This window comes from Zingiber officinale, chromosome 6B, assembly GCF_018446385.1.
Source record: "Zingiber officinale cultivar Zhangliang chromosome 6B, Zo_v1.1, whole genome shotgun sequence".
NCBI classification, from domain to species: domain Eukaryota; kingdom Viridiplantae; phylum Streptophyta; class Magnoliopsida; order Zingiberales; family Zingiberaceae; genus Zingiber; species Zingiber officinale.
In genome coordinates, this window is record NC_055996.1 from 39464963 (window position 1) to 39480444 (window position 15482).

Sequence of the window (15482 nt, forward strand, 5' to 3'; positions counted from 1 at the left end):
AGCTAGGCTTTTAGTATACACTCTAACAATCTCCCACTTATACTAAAAGACTAAGCTGCCATTTCTGCTGTCATACATCTGATTCCCATGCCTTTCAAAAAGCTCTTGCCTTAAGGACCTTAGGTTATCATCTGATGCAATCTAGGCGGCAACAACTTCTCCTCGTTATACAATTTCTCGTATTGGGTAGTACTTGCGCTCTATTGTGTTTACTTGCCTTATAGACTCATGGTTTCTTCGAGTTTGTTACTGCACCATTATTATTACAATAAATTGTAATAATCTTTGGACAAACTAGAAATCATATCTAAGTCTATCTTGAGGTAATTAAGTCATTCAGCTTTTATGGCTACCTCAGAGGCTTGCCATATACTCAACTTCTATGGTGGAGTCCAGAAAAACACCTATGCTTATCACTCTTCCATAGTTATGACTTTTCCTCCTAAAGTAAACACAAAACCCCGAGGTCGACTTATTATTGTCCCTATTGGAAGTCAAAATCCGTGCAACCCACAGGGACCAAATTAACTGTCTTGTAAGCTAGCATATAATCTCTAGTGCCTCTAAGGTACTAATATATGCTTTACTGCAGTCTAATGTCCTTGTCCAGGGTTACTTTGACATCTGCTAACTATGCCCTTGGAAAAACAGATTTCTGATCTCGTGCATAGCATACATTAGGCTTCCGACAGCCGAAGCATAAAGAACTGCCTTTATTTCCTTTATCTCCTTTGATGTCCACGAAGACATATCTTTAGATAAAGTTACTCCATGCTAAAAAGGTAAGAAACCTTTCTTGGAGTTTTGCATGCTTAAAATGAGCAAGGATTTTTTTTCGATGTATAAAGCTTGAGATAAGTAAAATATTCTTTTCTTGCGATCCCTTATTACTTTGATCTCAAGAATATATGCATTCTCCCAAGTCCTTTATATCGAATTGATTGGATAACCATACCCTTACTTCTGACAACATTTTGATATTGTTTCCAACTACCAAAAATGTTATCTACGTATAGTACAAGAAATACCACCACGTTTCCATCACACCTTTTATATACACAAGACTTATCTGTTTACTCAATAAATCCATAGGTCTGGATTACTTTGATAAATTGGATGTTCCAAGACCTTGAAGCTTTGCCTCAGTCCATAGACTGATTGAGCTTGCACACAAGATGCTCTTAGCCCTTTGCAATGAATCCTTCTGGTTGCTTTATATGGATGTTTTCTTCAAGACCTCCATTAAAGAATGCTGTCTTGACATCCACTTGCCAAATAGATAAAAGAATCCGGATAGACTTAAGCATGGCTACCAGTGAAAAAGTTTCCTTTTTCATCAAGCCTTGCTTTGAAAGTTTCTTCCTTCCTGTCTATCCCTCTTTTCCTATTATAGACCTTTTTACACCCAAAGGCTTTTATACCATTTGGTGGTTCTACAAGCTTCCAGACTTTATTAGAATACATATATTCTAATTCTATTATTCATTACTCTTTGCCAAGATGCTGCATCTTTATCTTGGAGTGCTTCGTCATATGTCTGGAGATCAGGTTCATGTCCTCCTGGGATCGAGTCCAAAAATTCTCCCAAAACATGAATCTTTTTAGGTTGCCTAACAACCCTCCCACTACGATGAGGCACTTTCTGTAATTGTGTATCATTTGTGATTCATGTTGCAGTTTCCTTGTGGTATCTCATCTTGTACAGTTGGTACTAGATTAGACATGTCTTTTATTATTTCCGTAAGAGCAAATTTACTTATGGGCACTTGGTTTATTACATAGTCCTTTTCTAAAAATCGGTCATTGATACTATCAATGACCTTCTGATTTTTAAGACTATAAACCTACTTTCATTTCTCTAGGATAACTCACAAACAAGTGAATTCCTGTCCAACTTATCATTGTCTCTCTTCAGCATATGTGCTGGACTACCCGAGCCCGAATATGCTTCAAAATAGGCTTACGGCTATTCAGCAATTCTATATGAGTAGAGAGTTCTGACTTTGGAAGGTACTATGTTCACTTCCGTTTCCAGAGTATATCCTTAAAATGAATTTGGTAATTTTCTAAATAACTCATCATTAATCTACTTATTTCCATAAGAGTCTTATACCTTCCTTTTTCTACACCATTCTGTTGGGGTATACCAGGTGTTGTTAGTTGGGATTGAATCCCTACTTCTGATAAGTGACTCCTAAATTCTCCCAAAAAGGTACTTGCCACTACGATCTCACCGTAGTGTCTTGATACGTTTACTTTGACGTTTCTCCACATCAGCCTCGTACTCTTTGAACTAATCAAAGCACTTAAACTTGCGGCACATCAAGTAAATATATCCGTATCTCAAATAGTTATCTATAAAATAGACGAGATATTTGAAAATACCTTTTGTCTGTATAGTCATAGGATCACACAAATCAGAATGAACCAATTCCTATATATCTTTGGCTCCATACCCCTTAGACTTAAAAGCTCCTTGGTTATTTTCCTTCCAAGTAAGACTCGCAGGTTGGAAAGATTTCCACTACTAATGAACCCAAAAGTTCATCAGCTACCAATGAATCCTACTTAAGTTAATATAACCTAGCCTTAGATGTCAAAGATATAATTGGTTCATTTTCGAAGGTTGCTTTCTCTTAAGTTAGAAGATGCGTTACTAATTTCCATTTGTTGCATTGTGGGAGTTATTGGATTATAAATTGTCAACCAACATACCAGAATAGATAACTTGCCTATTTTTCTTGATAACAACTTTGTTATCAAAATAGACACAATATCTATTCTTTAATAGTTTAGAAACTGAAATCAGGTTCTTTCTAAACTTAGTATGTAAAGACAATTCCTAATAATCCAAATTTTATTCCTATTAGAGAATAAACCTCTCCCACTGCAACAGCTGCTACTTTTGCAGTAGTGCCCATGTGGACGGTGTTTTTTTTTTATTTTCATTTAGTTGTCGGGTTTCCTGGAACCCTGTAATGAATTGCAGACATGATCAGTGGCTCCCATATCTACACACCAGGTACCGGTAGATAACTCCACTAAACATGTATCAACTAATGAATAAAATACACCTATATTGTTCTTAGTTCTAAGAGGACAGTCTACCTTAATGTCCAAATCCTATTTCCAATTAATTATAATTGGGACCACTAAGTCTATCCTAAAGTATATCACCTAGGGATTGACCATCATCCTAAGAATCACAAAAATATTTGGTTAAGACCAACTCCTTAAAAATCCCCATGAATTTTGTATGCCACGTTAGTGTGGACGTATACAAATTCAAAGAGGAAATTTTATCATTTAATTTTATTATCTCGTCAACCTTACTTTATGACGAATAAAATTAATTGTTGGTCTATCTTTAATCAAATATTTGGTCAAGACTCTAAATTTAAAATAATATTGATTCCTCTAACAATACTATTTAAATTTACCAACACCTCAAAACACCGTGAATTTTGCATGCCACGTTAGTGTGGACGTATACAAAATCAACATTTGTAAGAGGAGGGGTTTACCCATTAACTATCTTGTCAACATAACTTTATGACAAATAAAATTATCTCAAACACCGTTAATTTTGTATGCCACGTTAGTGTGGACGTATACAAAATCAATCATTTGTAAGAGGGGTTTTAACCCTTTAATTTTATTATCTTGTCAACCTAGTTTTATGACAAATTAATAGTTGGTTTCATTTTGTCACACAAATAATAGCAGTGACTTCGATGGGGAGGATACTATTAGATGTGTCTAAGTGTATACCATTACTTGACACTAAGTCCATTAATAAGATTATGCCCCTTCCGTTGGGGAAGATCACACGCTCTTAATTAACTTCCTATAGTAATCCAAAAATGGAAGTCTGTTCTAGTGATCTGCAAACAAGCTCATCCGTTATAGAGGAAGGCACTCAGAGCCAACGCGCAAGCTTGTTTGCATCACTTACAAACCAGTAATGGAGACCATGAGATTTATTTAAAAATCCCTCTCCCACTTAGTTATTTATAAACGAGGAATTTTAACTATGCTAGCCTACTAGTCATGTATACTAACATGCACACACAGCACAATATAAAAGCAATAAATAGAAAATCTAATTTTCAACTATTATGACTTTTATCTCTAGTTGTCCTCCGTGTGTTGTCATCCCAAGCTGCTGCCATATTTGGCCACTGCCACCGGGTCTAGCTGTCGCATCCATCTTGCTCCTAGTTCCGCTGCGCCTCTGGTCCTTAGAAGGTTCCACGCTTTGCAAGATTCGATCCGCGACATAAATAGAATTTTACATTTTGATCCTATATTCCATAAAAGGAATGTACATGTATCTAGATCAAAAATAAAATCCTAATAAAACTAAATACAGCTCTTGCTGTATTTTAATACAATCATGCACACACAGATAAATGCCCTTGACATGTCCAAGGGTCCAATCACACACATAATAACTAAAAGTCATAATAGTTGGATCCTGCATCCACAAAGTTAGCACATCCTACTATTATCCTGCCTAAATTATGTATGACATGTGCATAATTAAACTAATACCAAATACACAGAGGCAAAACCCTAGCTCTGATACCAATTGTTGGTTGCTACTCAGAAAACCTAGAGGTTCCACTGTACAAAAATTTTGTACAAAGGTCTGAACCTTTTCCTAGCTACCATGTGTTCTTTTAAATTAAATTTTGGATCGCCTGCGGAACTTAACACGTTTGATCCAAAACTTAATCTATTCGTTCTTTTAGGTTTTGGCTTGGGTCTCCTGCGGAACTTAACACGTTCGACCCAAATCACCTTAAGTTATTAATTCCATTAAATATTAATTTCCATAATTGGTTTCCCAGTACTGACGTGGCGAGGCACATGGCCTTCTTGGATATGGGAGCAACCACCACCGACTAGACAAAACCTTTTATGGAAAGCTAATATTTAATTTCCTAAAATAACTTTAGGTTAACCGAAAAGAACAATCAAATCACAAGGGAAAGAAAAACAAAAGAACATTATATCGAAAACAAATTCGAAACTCTAGAATCGTATGCCTCTTGTATTTAGTATTATTTCCAAAAATAACTAGTATGATGCGGAAACAAAAATTACTAGTTATACCTTTTAGAAAGACCTCTTGATCTTCTACCGTATTCCTCTTCTAACCTCAGACGTTGTGTGGGCAACGATCTTCCGAGATGAGAACCACCAAGCACCTTCTTCTTCCTTACAAGTTTCGGCCATCAAAACTTCTCCTAGAATGAAGAGGTTCGGCCACCACCACCATGCTCCAAGGGATGCTAGAAAAGAGGCTTCTTTTCTCTCCTTCTTCTCCTTCTTAGATCCGGCCACCAAAGCTATCTCCACCATGAGAAGGTTTCGGCCACACAAAGGAGAGGAGAGGAAAGAAAGGGTCGGCCACACTCAAGGAGAAAAGAGAGGAAAAATAGAATAGAGTCGTTCACCTTGAAGCCTCCTCTACCCCCTCTTTTATAATCCTTGGTCTTGGCAAATAAGGAAAATTTAATAAAAACTTCCTTAATTCTTTTGCCATTGAAAAGGAAAATTTATTTAATTAAAATAATTTTCTCTTTTCAAATTATAATGGTCGGCCACTCTTCTCCCCAAAACAAGGAGAGTTTTAATTAAAACAAAATTTAAAACTTCCTAATTTGTTTCTAGAAATTTATAAAAATTTCTCCAATAATTTTAATCCCTTCATGATTGGTTAATAAAAAGAAATTTTATAAATTAAAATCTTTCTTTTAAACATGTGGATAATTTCCAAAAAGGAAAGTTATCTCTAAAAATTAAAATCTCCTTTCAATCTACAAATAAGGAAAGATATTAAATCTTTTCTTAATCTTTTGTAGAAACTAATAAAAGAGAATTTTTAATTTTCAAACTTTCTTTTAAATCATGAATATAATTAAAAGGAAAGTTTTTACCAAAATTAAAATCAACCTTTTAATCTACAAATAAGGAAAGAGATTTTAACTCTTCTCTTAATCTTGTGTAGAATCTTATAAAAGGAAGGATTTAAATTTTTAAACTCTCTTTTAAATTATATTATCCACATAAGAAGAAATTTTAAAATTAAAATTACTTTTTATTTTAATAGGGACGGCTACATGAATTCACCCATGAACATACCCATGGCCGACCCTAGCTTGGTCTCCAAGCTAGCTTGGCCGGCCCCTATAGGATGGGTAAGAAGGTGGGTATAGGTGGGTATAGTACTCTATAATTAAGAGGCTACGATAGGGACCGAGAGGAGGAATTAGTTTTGGTCTCTCGATAAAATTAAGCATCCCGTGCTCGCCCCGAACACACAACTTAATTTTATCAATAATAATTCATTCCACTAGAGAACTATTATTGAACTACCGCACCAATCCCAAATTACATTTTGGGCTCCTTCTTATCATGAGTGTGTTAGTCTCCCTGTGTTTAAGATAACAAATGTCCACTAATTAAGTAAGTTACTGACAACTCACTTAATTAATATCTAGCTCCAAGAGTAGTACCACTCAACTTCATCGTCATGTCGGACTAAGTCCACCTGCAGGGTTTAACATGACAATCCTTATGAGCTCCTCTTGGGGGCATTCTCAACCTAGATCACTAGGACACAGTTTCTTCTATAATCAACAACACACACTATAAGTGATATCATTTCCCAACTTATCGGGCTTATTGATTTATCGAACTAAATCTCACCCATTGATAAATTAAAGAAATAAATATTAAATATATGTGCTTGTTATTATATTAGGAATAAGAGCATACACTTCCATAATAACTGAGGTCTTTGTTCCTTCATAAAGTCAGTATAAAAGGAACGACCTCAAATGGTCCTACTCAATACACTCTAAGTGTACTAGTGTAATTATATAGTTAAGATAAACTAATACCTAATTACACTACGACCTTCCAATGGTTTGTTCCTTTCCATCTTGGTCGTGAGCTACTGTTTATAATTTATAAGGAACCGATAACATGATCTTCTGTGTGTGACACCACACACCATGTTATCTACAATATAAATTAATTGAGCAACTACATCTATCATAAATGTAGACATTTGACCAATGTGATTCTTATTTCTACATAAATGTTTATACCAAAAGCTAGGCTTTTAGTATACACTCTAACATCATCATCATTGGATAAGCATACTTCTTCTTTCTCTCTTCGTTTTTGAGGATTGTATGTTTAGATTCACCATGTCTTCGGGTTCTTCTCTAGCGTCTATGGAGTAGAGTCTTTGTTCTAGGAAAAGAGAGTAATTATGGATTGGTTTTGATGTAAAACTCATATTACGTTTATATTCATTGGATGATTTCACTTGCTTTGTTTCGACTCCTTGATCTCTTTGTCGTGTTGATTGATTGCATAGGAATTGCCAAACTCATAGAGGGAATATCTTAGATCGTACACCCGAGGGGTCCTAGTGACAGGGGTAACCCGTTCACGGACATCTAGGGTACTTCCTTGAAAGGAGAAGCGACTCCTTCGCAAGGAAGTAAGAGACCAAACTAAACTTGTTAATATTATCCTTGATAACATCAGTAAGAGTCGTGTCCTTGTGATCTATCGAGGCACCCTAGTGACAGGGGTTAACCATAACAGGATTTCATAGGGATTGTCTTTGTCTGGTGCTCAAAGATAGTTGCTTTAGCTTCCAATGAGTGTAGGATAGTATGAGACACATCAATACCACCACAATGAAACCGAACTCCTAGAACTCTTCATTAATTAGGTTGATTTCTTCTTATTGCAAGTTCTCATTCCCCGCTTTCCGATCTCTTTTCTTAGATTACTCACAACCATCGATAGTGTAGCTAATCGTAAGTGTGCCTCTACTAGTGCTTATAACCAGTCCTTGTGGGTTTGACAAACTTTTATATTATTGACAACGAATCCGTGCACTTGTGGAATCGTAACACTCATCTCTCAGACGCATTGAGCCCGTCGGCTCTCTCCCGTGCCGTCCTTCTCGCTAGGTGTGTCTTTTGCTCGACTTCTTGTGCTCCTAAGCTCCTGCACACTTAGAGACAAGGTTAAACACAACAGGACCTAACCTAACTTAGTTGATCACATCAAAACCACCTTGGGGTTCCAAAAAATCCCCCCCTTTATGATGTGAACAACACAAGTTAAGCTAGGGTAAACAACTATAAGGTTAAAATAATAAATTTTGTAATAAAGTACAAAAAAGTGAAAATTTATCAATAAAGTGCAAAAAAGTGAAAATTTCAAATTTTAAAATTTGAATGAATTATCTCCCCCTAGACTTAATACTCTCTTCTCCCCCTTTGATCACATAAAAAATGGGGTATCACTACAAGTCTAAGGGTAAAATTTTGTTAAAATTTGGTAAAAATGAAGTATATTCATTTGAAAAACTTTGAAAGATAGAAACCACATTTGTAAAAAAAATCTAGTTTTGACAACTTTAAGTTTTTCAAAAAATTTCTAAGAGAATTTTGACAAACATTTAAGTCATTCATAATTCAATGCTTAACAGTTAGTCAACTAAATATTATTTTCAATAAACGGCTTCCAAGCTGTGGCAAGACACTAGACCTTCTTAGTTATTGGAGAAACAACCACTTTCTGGACAAAGTATTTTAGAGAAATTAAATATTTGATTATTTCTCTGAAAGCCCTTAGTCTAAAATTTTGTTAATGAAAAATTAAGTTATGCATAATTTTGGAATCCAAAATAGATTTCTTCTTACAGAATTTACTAAGAATTTCTTAGCAATATATTTCTTTGAAATTCTTCTTATTTGTCCCTTATGGTATCTAAGGTACCAATTTAATTCACAGAATTTTCTAATATGTTGATTATCTTAGCATGCATGATTTTTAAAAATATCTACTTGTATTTTTAAATTATCATTTTCTAACTTTAATCTTTTAAAATCTTCTAATAGATAAGATTTATCTAAAATTAATTTCAACTCTTTATTTTCTTTTTCTAGCATGCAACAATTCTTTGACAACAGTTTGACACGCTTGAATAATATTTTGGGAGTAAGAGATCGTACCTGGCTTACCTAGTCATCTCGTTGTCCGTGGCATCCCCTGAACTGCTGCTTTCTTCCTATATAGCTCCACCTTCATCGATGCTCTCGATGCTCATTTCGGACGAGCTTGCTTCATGTTCATCTTCTTGTAGGTACTCGGCTATTAGAGCTATTCCAGCGATTTCCTCAGTTTTAGATTCTTTTGATGACTTGGTGTCCATCAAGGAGTTGGATTCAACTTCTTTTGGTTCTTTATAAAACTTCAAGAACTTTTCTCAAAGTTCTTTTGCACTTTGGTAGTCGACAATTTTGTCGAGAGCTTCTACCGGTAGTACGCTTATTAGATGATATTCAGCCTTACCGTTTGGCATGAAATCATTGCTTTGCTTTTTGGTCCAGAGGTGTTCTTCAATTTCTTCTCCATTTGTGTCCTTTGGAGCTTCATAACCATATTTCATTATTAATAAAATATTAAAATTTGTTTTAAAAATGCCTACATTCGTCGCTTCCAGAAAGTGAACTCCCCCTCGAACGTTGATGGATCGATGTTAGCTCCGGCCATCTCGTTACTTCAGTCGGCGGTTTATCCTTCTGAGGCAGCCTGGCTCTGATACCACTTGTTGGGACCCGTTCACCGACTAGAAGGGGGGTTGAATGGCCCCTGCACAATAAAAATAAAATGAACCTTTCACGGTCTTAAAGGAACACTTGCATTAAATAAAATAAGAAATAAACTGAAAGACAAAGGCTCGGAGGATTTACTTGGTTACAACCAGGGAGGTTGTTAATCCAAGGAAGTGAACGAGCACTAAAGATCTCCTTCAGGCGGAGAAGCCTCTTTGCAACAATGAAGCACAGAAAATGAGAAGCTAAATGGAAACTAAAACATGTACAAGTGTTGTTTGCAGGAATGTTTGTTATTTTTAAGCTTCTGGACCAAGGTTGTATTTATAGCCTTGGTTAGGGCACCTGGAAGGGTTCTAGGCGCCTGGAGTAGGATAGAATTCTATCCCCAAAGAGTCTATCAACGTCCACATCGAACATGATAAAAATCAGGTTCCGAGCGCTCGGACCCACAAAGTCAACTTGATTGACTTTTTGGTCTGGGTCCTCTGCTCCAGTTCTGCTCGCCTCAGTCCGGGTCTTCCGCTCTGGCTTCGCTCGCTTGGGTGATTTTGGCCATCCGGAATAGGGTTCACCCGAACCCAACTTCCAACCTTCTCCTTGAGCAAGCTTCCGCTCCAGCTTCTCATACCTTGGAATCGTTGCATGCTTCCTTCTCGTCCACCAACGCACTCTTCTGCAGCTTCGTCCCACAGACGTACTGAGCCCGTCGACTCTCCCCTATGCCAACCTTCTCTCTAGCTACGTCTTTTTCTCCCCGAGCAATCTTTCGCTCTAGCTTCTCATCCCTCGAAAACATCGCACGTTCCTTCTCTTCTGCCGGTGTACTCTTCCGCAACACCTCATCCCTCAGATGCACCTAGCTCGTCGGCTCTCTCTCGTGTCGTCCTTCTTGTTAGTTGCGTCTTTTGCTCGACTTCTTGTGCTCCTAAGCTCCTACACACTTAGTGTAACGCCCCGACCCTCCTGCTCAAGGGACGGGGGTTACTTTACTTACTTACTTATTATTAATATTCTTTTCTACTTAAAACAGCGGAAGTCTTGCTTATAGTATATTTTTTTTCTTTTTAAAACTTTTTTTTTACTTTTCAAATCATCATCACTAACTACCTATCATATAAAATCACATAGCATGCTTAACATAAATTTAAGCCATAATACTAATAAGCATGATGAAATGTCATGGAGTCATGAAATAATGACTTAAGCATAATTCTTATTAAATAAAGCAGGTCTTTCTCTTTTAGCCGAGCCACTACTACGCACATCCTTCTTGCCACTCCTGCTGCTCCCTTAGTACATCCATTCCTTGCCTTTATCTGTGGTACAAGGAAAGTAAGCTATGAGCACACAAGGCTCAGTTAGATCCTTCCTACTCACTAAAACCGTAAAGCATAGCATATTCATAAGGCATAAAGCATAAAGACAACTCATCATATCATGTATAGAAACATCATATCATAACATAATCGTAAGGTATCATGGCATATCATGACATAATCATAAAGTGCATCCTAGCATCACATAACATATCATAAATATCATGGCATATCATGGCATAATCATAAAATACATCCCAACATAACATAACATATCATAAATATCATGGCATATCATGGCACAATCATAAGGTGCATCCTAGCATAACATAACATAATCATAAGTATCATGCGAGATGACTTTCAAAACATGTATCATGAAAAATATATGCAACATGTCTTTTGAAAACTTATTACATACATACTTAAACATAATCTCAACATAATTAGGGCCCCGGCTTGTACCACATACATAAATGCGCGCATCCTATGTAGGTCCAAGGTAGCAAGTCTTGAACCCTACAAGGCATACATAGTAGGCCCGTTTCTTAGTCCATCGACCTAGGGGCACTTAGGAGCCCATCCCTAATGAGGCCCGTTTCTTAGTCCATCGACCCCGGGCGCTTATGGAGCCCACCCTTGGTACAAGTCATATAAAGTAAAGTAGCATGTCATACATATCATGGTTCTTATTATTTCATGCATATCATATTTCTTAACATATCATTAACATGCATAATTTGGGCACACAACTCCTCATAATAGCATGCATAAGTTTGGGCACACAGCACTTCATGAAAACATGCATAACTTGGGCACACAACTCATCATAATAGCATGCATAATTTAGGCACACAACACATCATATAAACATGCATAATTTTGGGCACACAACACATCATAAGGGTTATTAACATGCATAGGTCATGAGCATACTGTTAGTTAGAGCCCTAGAGCCAATCATTTGATGATTGTATGGACTCATGTATATCATATTCTTGTATATTAATAAAGGCATTTGTTTGGTTATTATACTTATTTATATTAGTGCCAAATAGACTAAGTATAATAGCGTCCTTGAGTAGAAGGTTCATACCTATATCAATCGATTAGTTGAATCGATAGTGAGATGATATAGGGAACACTACTCTAAATCATTCCTAGTCGAGTATTAGCATTCAGGGACAATGTTAATACAATAAGACTAGCATGTAGGTCAGCTCGATGACTTGATCTCACAAGTCATGGATATAGAGATATCAAGCTGACACATGGGTATGCATTAGAGAATGTATACTGAATGACCCGCCATGAGAAAGTATCATGGATCGTTATATGAGTGTCATATACTTTCTCATGTGGCTATTAGTATGACTATTAGTCCTTAGACCTGAAGTCACCATAGATCCCTACATAAGGAGTTATGTACTTTAGTTTCGTCAAACGTCACCCGTAAATGGGTGGACTATAAAGGCGATTACTGGGTATATAACGAATTATGTAGAGGGATGTGAGTGATGTAGATGGGATCTATCCCTCCCATATGACGGGAGCAACATCGGCATTCTTGATAGAGTGAGACCACTAAGTGCATGGCCATGCCCAAATGAGTCAACATTAGATGTTGAGCTCATTTGATCGAGTGAGTCTACTTGGAGTTCAAGATTTAGATTGATTAGAGGATGACACGGTCTATGCCTCATATTGATCAATCTAGATGTCTAGGATAGAAGGACACTTGTCATTATTTTGTGAGTAGTCACAATTGGTAGTCACAAGGTGATTTCGGATCTCGACATTCTTGTAACTTGGGTAGTAATGATGTGTTGCTAGATACGGCTCATTACTTATGCTCCTAAATGGGTTTAGGGCATTGCCAACGTTACATGAACCTATAGGGTCACACACTTAGGACAATTAGGTGGAGATTAGGTTCATATGATGAACCAAGAGGATTAGATTCATTTGATGAATCAAATTGGATTAAGAGTAATCCTAATTGGGCTAACTTGAGTTCGACTCAAGTTGATTCATGTGTTAAATGAGTCTAATTTAGATTTTTACTCATTGAATCAATTTAATTTAATGAATTAGATTCATTATATTAAGTTGGATCGAATCAAATGGTTGGATTAGATCCACCATGGTAGAGATTGAGTCAAGTTTGACTTGACTTGAGAAGGAAGACCAAAGGTCAATTTTGACTTGACCTTTTGCCACCTCATTGGTGAGTTAGCATTAGGTGGGCCAATAATGATGTTCCACATCATCATGGGTGCCACCTCATGGAAGTGACAAAGCCACTCTCTTAATGGTTTCATATTAATTGCAATTAATGCAATTAATGTGATTTTATGGTTTCATATTAATTGCAATTAATGTGAATTTTGAAATGTGGCCGGCCACTTTGTTTTGGGTGAAGAAATTCATTTTTCATTCACTTGTGTGCATCTTCCTCCTTCTCCCTCTCAAGCTCTCCCTCTCCCTCTCCTCCCTTGGCCGAACCACATAGGTGCTAGCACACCTTGGTTTTTGGTCATTTCCATCTAGTGTGTCCGTGTGGATACTTCTAGACGACCGGCGCTTGACGGTCTTGATCATTTGGACGAGCGGGAACGCGAAGGGCATAGCATCAAAGGTATAAATGGTTTATCCTTATGTAGATCTACTGTAGATTAAAGTTTTTCAAACTCATACTCGTATTTTCGTTCGGTTTTACCTTGCACGAGATCCGTGGCTTGGGCGATTCGGGGTTTCCGCCGAAAAACCCAACAGTGGTATCAGAGCCACGTGCAAGGCTTGTACGAGTTTATTTTTATTTTTATGAAAAATAAAACCTTCTGTGATTTTCTGTAAAAATTAGTTTTTTATGATTTTATGGGTAATTTTTCCATAGAAGCGAAGCACAAGTGTCTCGGCACTTGTAGGCTTCGGCTACCGGAAAGATCTTTCAAAACCGGCTTCGTTTTGCCCCAAATCCTTTTGGGACAGCGAGCTTGGGTGCCATAGATCGCAAAGGAGCAACTCACGATGGTTAGATCGTGGGTAGGGGTACTGCCCCTAACCCCGCAAGGGGATTTGCTCCGCGATTGCACTCGAAATCGCTAAAAACGAACCCGCTGGGAAGATTTTTCCGAAACGGCAATGTCTCGACCCAAATCGTTTTGGGACAGCGGGTTTAGGCGCTGTTGGATCGCAAAGGAACCCTCGCGATGGTTAGATCGCGGGTAGGGGCGAAGCCCCTGGGCCCCGCGATTGCGCCCGAAACCGCTAAACGGGACCGCCGGGAAATTTTATTCGTAAAATTGTAAAAATTAATTTTAAAATTATAGAAAATTATGAAAATATATAATTTTGAATTATATATATTAATTTGTGATAGTCATGTCCCAAAGCCCAATATGATTGGTTGTGTTGTAATTCATAATACGGCCTGCGTGCCGTTATGTGTTTGCGAGTGTTGTATTATATTCGCGACCTGCGTGTCGTGCCTTCTCATATTTTCTTGTTGTAAATTAGAATTAGACTCGAATGTAACTCGAGTTTCAAATTGTAATGTACAAATTGGAGCGGTGGAGGGTCCACACGAGACGGAGTTCCGAGGCGGGCACGAGCAACACAAGGTGGTCAAAGGGAGGCGCTTGGAGAAGCTGTTGACCCTAGGTTGACCAATCGATCTTCTCATTGGCTTGAGAAGATCGTAGTAGGGCCATGACTAAATCACAAATAGATTTATTAATTAATTATTATGTATTTGATGCATGTTTAATAATTAATTAATTAATTAGTGCCTTAACGATTAGATTAGATCTAAGTCGTGCACATGATGCACCCTTGCGATTAGATTAGATCTAAGTCGTGCACAAGATGCATTCTTCTCGATTAGATTAGATCTAGATCGAACCAACTCTAAAATGCCTAACCGTGCCGTGATACCTATCACTACCTCGATCACATGTATTGTTGAATCTGCCAAAGCAGAGCAATACATATTATCTTGGTAGGGTACGGAGGGACAATCTTGGTCCCGTCTATCAACGCATGGGTGAATACAAACTCAATTAGATTGAGTATTCATAGTTACTCGGTTGGATCGAGTCAACTATAGGCATTCTTCCAATAGTTGGAAAGATAGGTCAATATCACATCTATATTAACTCTCGGGCGTATTAGCCAAAGCTAACTCGAGTTTTAATATAAATGCGGATATTGATTCTATAAACAAGAGTTGCATAGAGATGTAATTGGTAATCGTTACCTACCGATCATACTAAGCCTTGGGCGTATTAGCCAAAGCTAACTCAAGGGTTAGTATGATGTGGATCTTGTCCCACAGAATTATAGAATTCAGTGGGAGCATCATTTAATTAAAAGGCCTAATTAAATGATTTTTAAGAATATGATATTTATTTCTGCAAATTTTCTGTTGTAGATAACCATGACGTCAAACACGAATTCCTTCTCCCTGCGATCTGTCCTTGAGAAGGACAAGCTCAACGGAGCAAAT